The 11428-nt window shown below is 36.8% G+C and overlaps 1 long non-coding RNA gene across 1 annotated transcript; it reads right to left on the bottom strand.

The window, feature by feature from the left end:
* Positions 1 to 1422: 1422 nt before the first annotated feature.
* LOC148106959 (uncharacterized) lies at positions 1423 to 7354 on the bottom strand. Its single transcript, XR_015723240.1, has 4 exons — positions 7270 to 7354; positions 6716 to 6824; positions 4660 to 4711; positions 1423 to 1483 (listed from the first exon to the last, which is right to left on the bottom strand). It is a non-coding gene; the product is annotated as an uncharacterized LOC148106959 (long non-coding RNA).
* Positions 7355 to 11428: the final 4074 nt, after the last annotated feature.

Genomic DNA, 11428 nt, shown 5'->3' with positions numbered 1-11428 from the left:
AGCTCTGGTTGGTCAGCCATTCACAACCATTATCTAGGCAAGTTAATAGAGCCATGATGTTTAACTTTCTGGGTACAGAAGATTAATATCAGCATAGAAACAGGAGCAGGTAGCTTGCATAGTGACAGCATCATTAGGGGTATCTTGTAGGAAAGATGGGCAACTAACAAAGCTTGAATAGATAGTCACTGTACTTTAAGCAGGGTCCAATGCTAAAAAGGAGATGCAATTCAGAAACAGCTAAACATGGGAAAGTCTAGCCCTGCTGGACTCACAGCCTCTCAGAGTCTTCAGTTCCAGGGAGTAGAAAAGGGTTTTATGTACTAATTCATTTTATGAAGCTAGTGTTACCTTGATACCAAAGTCCAAAAAAGAGAGTACAGGAAATAAAAATGCAGGTTCATGTCACTCATGAGGACATATACAAAAATTCTAAGCAAATTATTAAGACTTAGATTACTCAAAATAATAATATATCATGAGCATTTTCCCCCCTAGTAATGTATGGTTGGTTAAAACATAGGGACTTATCGATGTAATTCACCACATTAACAGATTAAAGGAGAAAAAAATCCTATGATCATCTCAATAAATGCACTACAAGTGTTTGATGAAAGTCAACGTATATCCAAGATAAATATTTTTAGCTAGCAAGGATTAGAACTTTCTTTACTACACAATAAACATGGTGAAATTTAAAAATTTCCGTTTCCTATCAGGAATAAGGCAAGAATGTCCAATATTACCAGTTCTATTTAACATTGTACTGGGTGGGTCTGTCCAATGTTATGAGAGAAGGAAAAGTTATAATGCTTGAAACAGAAGAAGCAAACTTAGTATTCAAAGATTATATGATTGTGTATGTTGAAAACCAAAAAGAAGCTAGACATAAACTTTCAGAATTAAAAAGCATATTTAGCAAAGTTGCCGGAGAGAACATCAATTTACAAATATATCTGTATATACTAGATAAATCACAATACAAAATTTAAAATAATGAACAAAATAAATGAACAAAGAAAAAAGGAGACAAATAAAAAACAGACTCTTAAATACAAAGAACAAATTGATGGTTGCCAGAGCAGAGGTGGTTGGGGGGATGGGTGAAATAGGTAAAGGGGGTTAACGGTACATTTATCTTGATGAGCATCAGGCGATGTATGGAATTGTTGCATCATTATATTATACACCTGAAACTAACATAACACTGAATAGTAATTATACTTGAATAAAAAAATGACACATGAAATTTACAAAGTAGATGCTCAATACATGTTCTCTCCCAGGGAAATAATAAATAAATGAAGTGATATGATTTTCAATAGCATCAAATGCTTAGAAATAAGTTTAACAAAATATTTCACGATACTTTGGAGAAAGTTGTAAAACTTTATTGAGAGAGTTTCAACAGTGAAATATCCAACATAAGAACAGTTTGCATAGTTTCAGCTTGTCTTCGTTTAAACCTGTGATCGCCCTTAACCTGCAAGGTAAACAAAACAGTTGGAAACATTATTTAGCAGAATTTTATTTATAGTACATTAAAGGTATACAACAAACACTATAGTTTTGGTTTTATAAGATAGATTTCTAAGCATATATTTAATCAATGTTTTTAAATACATCACTCTTTCTATAGGTACAAGAAACAAAACACTAAATAAATGGAACTCAGGTCATGATCTTGGGGTCATGAGATCAAGGCCATATAGAGCTCAGCAGGGAGTCTGTTGGCTAGCCTCTTTCTCTCCCTCTGCCCCTCCCCTGCTTGTGTGCTTGCTCGCTCTCTCTCAATAAAAATAAATCTTTAAGAAAGAAATAAAATAAAAGCTTCTACTTGAAATAACATTCTGAATATAAGAGAGCTAAAACAATGTCACATTTTTGCTGCTTAAGTGAATAGAAGGGCCAGTACTACTTTTGGCTCTATTGAACAGAAGTGAAAAATGTTTTTTTGAGCTAGTTTGGCCCTTATGTGATTGGTAACCACTGTCACCATTTCCACCTGTAATCCTACTATGATTATGAATAATGCCTTTTTTCACACTTGACAGTTTGTATAATAAATTACATGGTCATACTGATTTTAAGTCATCACCATCATTTCTGACATCAAAATGTGAAGCACATATACACTGTGTCTTACAGCATGATACAAAAATGGAAGGAATGAATTGAGGAAGGGAAAAAGCAAACAAATGGAGAAAGGGAAAGATACCTAGAAAAGTCAAATGTTTGTTTCTAAAAGTAAGTGCTTTTTTAAAACTTTTGAGGAATAACAGACAAATATAATTGTATACATTTCAAGAGTACATGATGATTTGCTAGCACATGTACATTGTGGACTAATTACCAAATTAACATAAGGAATTAACACATCCATCACCGCATATAGTTAACTTTTTGTGTGTTTGTGAGAATGCTTAAGATCTACTCTCTCCACCTTTCAAGTACACAATATCCTATTATTCACTAAAAGTAAGAGCTTCTGAGGGACAACTCTGACAAATTTCAGAAGTTTTCTCATAGTATCTGCAATGTTTGGATATTCAGGTACTACTGGGATATGTAAGTTTTCCTAATATATCAACCATTTCATCCATATTTTGAAAATACTAAGAGTTCAAGAATGTATTTACTTTCAATTATATAAAATACTGTTCGTTAGTGTCTTGTTCATATTCCTTATTGTGTACACTTCGTTTTTTAAATTTTTTTCAAGATTATGTAAACTAGTGGATACTTTTCATTAATATTTTTTAAAAGAGAAGTCTCCCTGATTTATTAGTTGTATTACTTTTCCTTTTACTAATATTTCATACCTTTTATTAAGTTCCTCTTTCCTTTTTGTTAGGTTTATCCTGTTGGGTTTTTTTTCTTACCTTTTATATTGGATGCTCATGTAATGTATTATCTATGTAATAGCATGCATTTTAAAGGCTATGATCTTCCTATGAGTACAACTGAGCCATGTTCAATAGGCTCCTGGAAGTAGTCTGAAAACTATCTCTTTATGTAAATAGTCTAATGGAAGGGTTCAGCAACGTAGACTAAAAAAGTTTAGGCCAATGCAAGGTAATTTCCTCCCTAAATGCCAAGTGTGTCCTTTAAATTCAGAAGCTCTTATAATTAATGGTCATCGATTTGAAAAACACACATGTAAAAAACATAAGTTGATTACTTAGGAATTATTAAAGTTATAGACTTAAAACTTCAAATCTTATCAATTTATGTCTCAAGGGAGAAACATGTCACTTTTGCTATGGCTATAGTAATTTTATCATAGTGTTCACATTTTTATGAGGGACAGTAGCTCATGAAGACTGACAAGGGGACAATGAGTGTGCTTAGCACAGGTATCTTACACCTATCTTGAGCATTAGTGACTACATGCGTTTTCTCTACCTGATCAGCCACAGATACTAGAAACTTGACTCCCTCTTGCCATTTTCTTATGTAGTCATTTGAGGCTTCATTGGGAAAAAGGATTTAAAATGCAATTGTTTTTTAAAAGTCAGAAGAATTCAGAATGTGACAGAATCTACTTACACCCATTCGGGTCTCCATATAGAAAAGCAAACATCAAGCAGTATTTACTCATTATATTAGTAACAATGAAATCTCAATTCAGATGTTAAAATTTCACCCCAGATGATATTTTACAATAATTGAATCATGCAAAACAGCATATCCTTGTATTCTATACATGCTATCCAACAGAACCAGAGAATGCAAAGATCAGCATGAAAAATTACTTTAATATATCTGATTTGAATTCACTAATTATACAGGAGTAAAGGCGGGTTTAGAAGTTAAAGGAGAAGGAAGGGAAGAATGAAGGGGGGGTAAACAGAAGGGGGAATGAACCATGAGAGACTGTGGACTCTGGGAAACAAACTGAGGGCTTCAGATGGGAGGAGGGTAGGGGATTGGGATAAGCCAGTGATGGGTATTAAGGAGGGCATGTATTGCATGGTGCACTGGGTGTTATATGCAAATAATGAATCATGGAACATTACATCGAAAACTGGGGATGTACTGTACGGTGACTAACATAACAAAATAAAAATTATAAAAAAAAGGAAGTTAAGGGATTCTCCTGGAATCACACAAATTATGTTAGAGCTGGTAGGAGAACCTACTTCAGTGCCTCAGTATATTTCATACAAGCTGATATTTACTATAAATGCATTATGTATTTGTAAAAGCAGAAATTATGAAAGAATCTGAAAATTATTAGCTCTTGGTTAAAGTACTTATACTCAAAAGTAAGAAAATGTTTTTATATTTCATATTTCAATATGGTTTTGACCCAATTTGTTTCTAGATCTGATAGTCTCTAAGTAAGGCAGTCAGGCACTTAGGGTCCAAATTACCTGCCAAATTATCTTTATTATGTGAACAATAATAAACTTGACTACCTCTTGTCATTTTATTATTTAGTCATTTGAGGTTTCATTGGGGAAAGGATTTAAAATGCAACCGTTTTTATTAAAGTAACAATAATGTTATAGCTATATTATTAATGATATAATATTCTGAAAACTAAAACCACATACTTTGCATTCTTAATGGGTAATACATCTGCTTCTGGCATTTTAATGGGCTCTACATTTGGTAAACTTGCCCCCTTGACATTCAGACCATCTCTACCCTTACCCTCAGTTCTTCAGCTCAGCCAGTTCCCAGAGATCAGCTTTCGGTTCAGGTTCTTAAAAAAAAGTTAACAATTTAAGCAATGAATATGACATATAAATAAGGAAAAATATTTATTCCTTCAGTTATATGAAATAAAATCCTGTAGGCTACTATGATAATAACTATGATGGAAGGATGAACTTCACATCCTTGTTTTCCTGTATTATGAAACAATTTTAAATGACAATCTAAAGATAAACCACACACAAAAAAAGATAAACCACGCTACATCTACATTTCCATTATATTACCATAGTGTACCAAGAGTAGAGAGCACCAGCTATCTAAGAAATCTGAAGTCTACAACATGGATAGGATTTTAATTACAATTAAAGTGTAAATTTCTGAAGGATTACCAGAATGCATTTTTAGGCTTATGGCAAATCTTATAGTACTGACACACACCCCCTTTTGGGGTAACTTGAAACTTACTTTGTTAAAATTAACTAGCTATATTAAGGTACAAAGGCCCTATATGCAATTTTCCATAAGTAAGTCCTGTTTAGAACAAAGTATCAAAAATACCAACAAATTATTAGCAAAATTTCTGTCCTAAAATGAGAATAAAGGAAGTAGGTTGGAAGGAAATTAATGGGCCTTGTTGTCAGTCATATTGTGGAAACCTCTTATCAATTAATTGCTAAAATAATCCATGGCCTGAATTATGTAAATGACTATAACTGTTTGGTAAAAATACTATATTTACAAGAAACAGTTTTTGGTTGTATGATAATTTTAAGGTACTTTTGATTTTCCTAATCATTGAAGTATTTAAACATCTTTTAAAGCAAGTTTAAAAATCATACTAATATATTTAGCTATATGCCAGTATTCTAAATTATCCAGCTATTAACAAGCTTACCAGATCAAACTATCAATAAAAGAAAACAGTAGCTATCATTTATTGAGCACTTTTCTGGAGCCTCTCTCTTGTTCCATTGAAGTGCATTTATTCCTGGGCCAGGATTTAGCTACTTTACAGTACAGACACATTTGAGTATTAAGCATTTTATACAAAACCATTCACTTTTGTTTTTATTTTTTCTTAAAGTTTATATTTAAATTCCAGTTAGTTAATGTACAGTGTAATATTAGTTCCAGGTGTATAATGTAGTGATTCATCACTTACATACAACACCCAGGCTCATCACAACAAATGCCCTCCTTAAGACCCACCATCTGTTTAACCCATCCCAAACCCACCCCCTCCACCCTACCCAGCTCCCCTCCAGTAATCCACAGTTTGTTCTCTATAGTTAAGAGTCTATTTCTTGGTTTGCCTCTCTTTTTTCTATGTTCATCTGTTTTGTTTCTTAAATTCCACATGAGTGAAATCATACGGTATTTGTCTTTCTCTGACTGACTTATTTCGCTTAGCATAATACACTCTAGCTCCATCCATGTCATTGCAAATGGCAAGATTTCATTCACTTGTCATACAACATAGATGGTAAGAAGAACATAAACCTTGGAGTGAAATATGAATTATGCCTCCATGAGTGAAGTGCTCTTTGGCAAACCATGATCCCTGAGCTGTTTTCTCATAAAATAAGGCTACCATCCCTATGCAAATAGGCTCTTATTCCAGGTGTTATAAGATATGTTGACTTGGCACTATGCACAGGCTGTTAAAAGTTGCTTACACTTTTATTTAAGTCACTTACACTTTTGATGCAATGACTAAAAAGGTCACACAACAATGTTCTGAGGAAAACAAATTAAACTACTGAAATAATGTGCGATTTTTGTAGTTATAACTAAATTCAGCTTCCTCTGCTTTGGCAAGGTCTGTATTTTCAAGCAAAAAAATATCAATCTTCTGGAAAAAGGGCAAATTCACTATAGTGAAGGACTGCACAAAGCTGCAAAGTATGGTCTCTTCACATTTTCAGCCTATTTTCAGGAAAGGTTTGATAATCTCTAATGTTTTCCTTCCTCCTGTTCTGGTATGTCATAATGCATGTAGCCCTCATATGCCCCCTGCCCCTTTAAGCATTCTTCTTCCGTTTCCCTTTACCTTGAACCACAGGTGCTCCTTTATCTTCATTCCCTTGATCACGTATCATACCCTGACTCGCAGGTGGTGCCTCCTTTTGTTTCAGTTGCTCATCACCGGGCTGCTGGGCCTAGGTATGTGCGCACACATATGTGCAAATAAAGTTTTGCTGTTAATACATGCCAACAATATGAACCGTACAATACATAGATATATCTAGTCATAAATAAGTATAAAGGCATTTTTAAAACCAGATTCTATAAACTTATTCTTAATGAAGTTACCGTTCCCATAGACTCACTACTCAAGAAGAAATACCAACAAGGACTTTGGAGGCTATTTTAAATTATACTGGGATAGATGTGTGCAATTTGTTGTTTAAAAACATGAGAAAGAAATCTCAGGGAGTATTTCCATAGGCAACACCAGAATGGAATTCTCCTGAATTAGTGTTTCCCTCCCATTATCACTGTATCCATAGTAGAAAACTTATCACTGTATCCATAGTAGTTCAACAAAATTTTCAGAAAAATAAATTTCTGGTAATAGAAAACATCAAATATTAAAGTACTCACAACCACAGTTTCACTTTGCTGGGAAGACTTTTCATCATTTCTTCTTTGTTTAGCTTTGGAGCTTGATTTTACAAGCCCACTCATATTTCACCCTAAAAGTAGAATACTGGTATTCGGAAAATGTATTTAAGAGAATAGCTATACCACTACCTGGGCTAAATGTTTTCTTTAATTTTTTTTAACTTCAAAAATACTTTCTCTATTTAAAAAAAAAAAAGATTTTATTTTTTTATTTGACAGAGAGAGCGCCCCAAGCACAAGCAGGGGGAGCAACAGAGGGAGAGGGAGAAGCAAGCTCCCCACACAGAAGAGAGCTTAATGGGGGTCTCAATCCCAGGACTCTGGAATCAGGACCTGAGCGGAAGGCAGACGCTTAACCCACTGAGCCACCCAGGCGCCCCGAAAATACTTACAAAGTAAGTCCCAGGATATATGGCTGCAGGGGCAGAGATGTTTAGTTGCAATACCGACTAAAGGGTCCGTTCCTCCCTTGCACTTTCCACGGTGCGCCACAAGTCTCAGAGATGCAGTTACAACCCCACAGCATTCCCCATTTCTAGACCCTTTTTTACTGCCCACCTGGCTGGCTCCCTGCCCAGGGCCCTAGTGAGGAATCCAGCTTCCGAGCTCTACCGGCAGTTCCAGGTACTTCTGGGACTCAATCACCGCGAATAATAACCCCAAGGTGCACCCCCATCTTTATCTGACCCTTTCCCTCCGTGGCCCACGTTCCTCCCTTGTTCCCCTCCGCTCCCCCCAATAACAAGCGCCATGATGGCCACAACGCCTGTGAGGACGACAACCTCCGGAACCTTCCTTCTTGGAGGCCACCGATTGTGCCACCTAGACTTGCCTGAGGCCCAATACCACCCACTTTACAGTCACTCACACTTAGATTCCTGGAAAGACTAATTTGTGAACCTACCAGTGGCGTCTCAGACCGAAAGGATCAAGACAGAAGGAACACGACTGCCTCCGCCTCAGCTCTGCACACGGCACGCAGACAGCAACGCGCATGTGCAGCAACTGACATGCACGGCAACAGGCATGCGCACTGATTGAGGCACGTGAAATGTGGATTGAGGTTTGCGAGAGGCTGCCACTGAGACTCAGAACCACGGGGTCTCCCGAGGACGAGAAACGGGGCTTGAAGAGTGGTGCTGTTTTTCCCTCTCACCCACTCTTTCCTATGCATCCAGAAACTCTGGAGACCTACAGCCCCAGGTTACCCTTTGTGAAGAATGTTTCTCAGAACAAAGTGACAGAAATGGATATTAAGTATTTTACTATTTTTATACATGCTTTGATTAATCATTTCCTTCTATGTTTCTGGGCTTCTGTCATGCTCAGTCCACTATCACATGGTGTACAGCAGCAGTGACAATGCTCCTCATACACTGTACTTCGCAAATATCAACCAATTTGCTAAGTGAAGGTGACTTTATTGCATAACACTGTAAGGGAGAGCACTACCTGGACTGAGCCTTAGAGTCTTGCAGGTGGCAGGGCAGGAGAGATTTTTATTCAGATTTTGAAGTTGGTGTAGAGCAGTCTACAAATGTCAGGGGAAGGCATAGTTAGGATTAACAATCATAATAGAATGGTTTGGATTAGTGAATGTAGTAAGAATTTTAAGACAAATGGTTCAAAGAGTCATGAGATTGAAAAATGCCACTTGACATTTTTTATTGAAGAGTTGATGGGTCTTGTAGTAGTTCCTGGAAAGAAAAAGAGTTATTTCCAGTTTTTATCTTCTTAGGCAAGAAGTTCCTGGATTAGTGAAGTTATGTTGAGGAACCCAGTGGAGTATGAACTCTTGTTAACATAAACAGGGAGCTGTGTGCAGATTTCCTTTCTTATTACTTTTATGTAACTCACCAGCCAGTTTTCTGTGGGAAGTAGTATATGGAAGGAAAGGACAGGAAGGGGGCCCTAATCAGAAAGTAGCATTTTGAAAATAAATTAGGATGTGTTGGTAAACTCTTATGTATTCCATCCAGGAAGACTTCTTTTAAAGAAATACCATGACTGGGGATAAAGGAGGTTTCTCAGTCTCTCTCCCCATAAAAAGCAGGTTGAATAGGAATTGTGTTTCCTCAAAAAAAATTTTAAGAGTGAGACTAATCATAATCCTTGATCTTTCATTTAGTTTATCTTTTATCTTTTTCGATCTTCTCAGCAAGGACACTATCATTACCAAATTTAACTTGTTTTTTTTTTTCTGTTAATGCCAGTTATTAATGTAGTGCAATCAAGTGCCCAAAGAATGGGAGATAGTGATTTCTGGATTTAGACTTTCTGTGAGCATATAAGCAGCAAATGGTCAGATTCATGCCATCAGATGGCTAGACAGCAATGGTTCATGAGGACCTGGGCTTTGATTATTCCTGACTTGTTCAGTCCACTTCAAAGGGCAGACTTCAACCTGATGCCAATCTTCAGCTTTTTTTTTTAAAGATTTTATTTACTTATTTGACACAGAGAGAGAGAGAGACAGCCAGCAAGAGAGGGAACACAAGCAGGGGGAGAGGGAGGGGAAGAAGCAGGCTCCCAGTGGAGGAGCCTGATGTGGGGCTTGATCCCAGGACTCCAGGATCACGCCCTGAGCCGAAGGCAGACGCTTAATGACTGAGCCACCCAGGTGCCCCAATTTTCAGCTTTCTTCCACCATTCCTGTGGGAGATAACTGCTGCTCAACTTGTTAGAGGGCAATGATTAGACTTGGATGAAAGCTAGTTGTGAAGCAGCTCTGGTGACACACAGGAAACAGCAGAAAATATGAAAGACACTGTAAAGATAAGAAGAATTGCCTGATGCATGACTCTAGGAACTCTCTCTGGGCTGCTAAGCATATATAAATAAATATATAAATAAAATGTAAAAAAATTATATCTATTATATACACCCTATTGGCTGTTTCTTGGAGAACTTTGACCAGTAATCATGGTAACTCCTATAATCTTAGGGTAGTTACTGAACATTAGAGGACAAACAGGTATACCTTATTTTAACCATCATAATTGCTGCCTTGACTAAATTCCCCATGGTTATAGCACCCATTGCCCTTAAATATCCAATAGCGGACATGGGCACTCTGACCCATTAAGTAATAAATCAAAATTAAATTAAGTCTTTGGCAAGTACAAACTGGTTTAAAGAAATGGAATGTGGTGGACATCCTCTCCACCTTTGTCTAGTTAATATGGCCCAATGTAAATTAAAACAGAGCTTTCAAGGATTGAAACCCACTATACAAGACCTATTTAGAGAAGGGGTGTTCCCCACTACTTCTTCATTTCACAGACAAATTTGGCCTGTTCTTCTCTTGGAAAGAACAAATGGGACTTCACAATGGATTACTATAATCTTAATGCTATAGTACCACCCATTATGGCCCCCATAATTAATACTATGGAACTTGCTGCCTTCATCCAATCGACAACTGATAAATATTTTTCTATTATAGATTTGGCCAATATGTTCTGCTTAGTCTGTTTTAAATGCTTCTCAGCCCGTTTTCCTTCCCCTTCAAAGGGAAATGATACACCTTTACCTGGCTATCCATAGGGTCTCAACAGCTATTCTATTTCACACTATCTTTGCAGGCAAGACCTTAACTGAATTCAACTTTCTCCAGGAGCACAAATATGACATTTACATTGATGCCATTCTTTTCCAAGGGGATTCCTTGAAAACGCTAATTCAGGATATCCAAATATTCAAAAAGGAGCTCGCAAAAAGGGTGTGGGTTATTGACCCACACTTAACTGCAAAGTGTCACCATTTCAGATAAGTTCCTGAAAATTAACAATCTGAGAGCTGCCAATTCTTGACACTGTCAAAAAAAGCACAACACACCCTCTCGGCACCCACATTAAAACAATCCCAACACATTTTAGTCCTTTTTTTGGTTCTGAAGGCAACATATTCCTCACTTATGAATTTTATTTTAGCCTATTTACACTGTTAGTTGCAAATAGGCTCAACTTGAATGGCACCCCCCACAAAAAGCAATACTATAGGCACTCCTATTAGTGTCCCCCAGAAACTCTTTCATTGTGGAGGTTTAGCAACCTACTCTGATGCATCTTGGAGTCTCTGGACCACCCATGATGACCATAAATTGCCTGTGGCATTTTGACACAAGAAACTGCACTAT

This window comes from Ursus americanus, chromosome X (assembly GCF_024610735.1).
Source record: "Ursus americanus isolate L20-20 chromosome X, mUrsAme1.1.p, whole genome shotgun sequence".
Taxonomy (NCBI): domain Eukaryota; kingdom Metazoa; phylum Chordata; class Mammalia; order Carnivora; family Ursidae; genus Ursus; species Ursus americanus.
The sequence above is the reverse complement of the archived record's forward strand: the minus strand, read 5'-3'. Positions and strand labels throughout refer to the sequence as shown.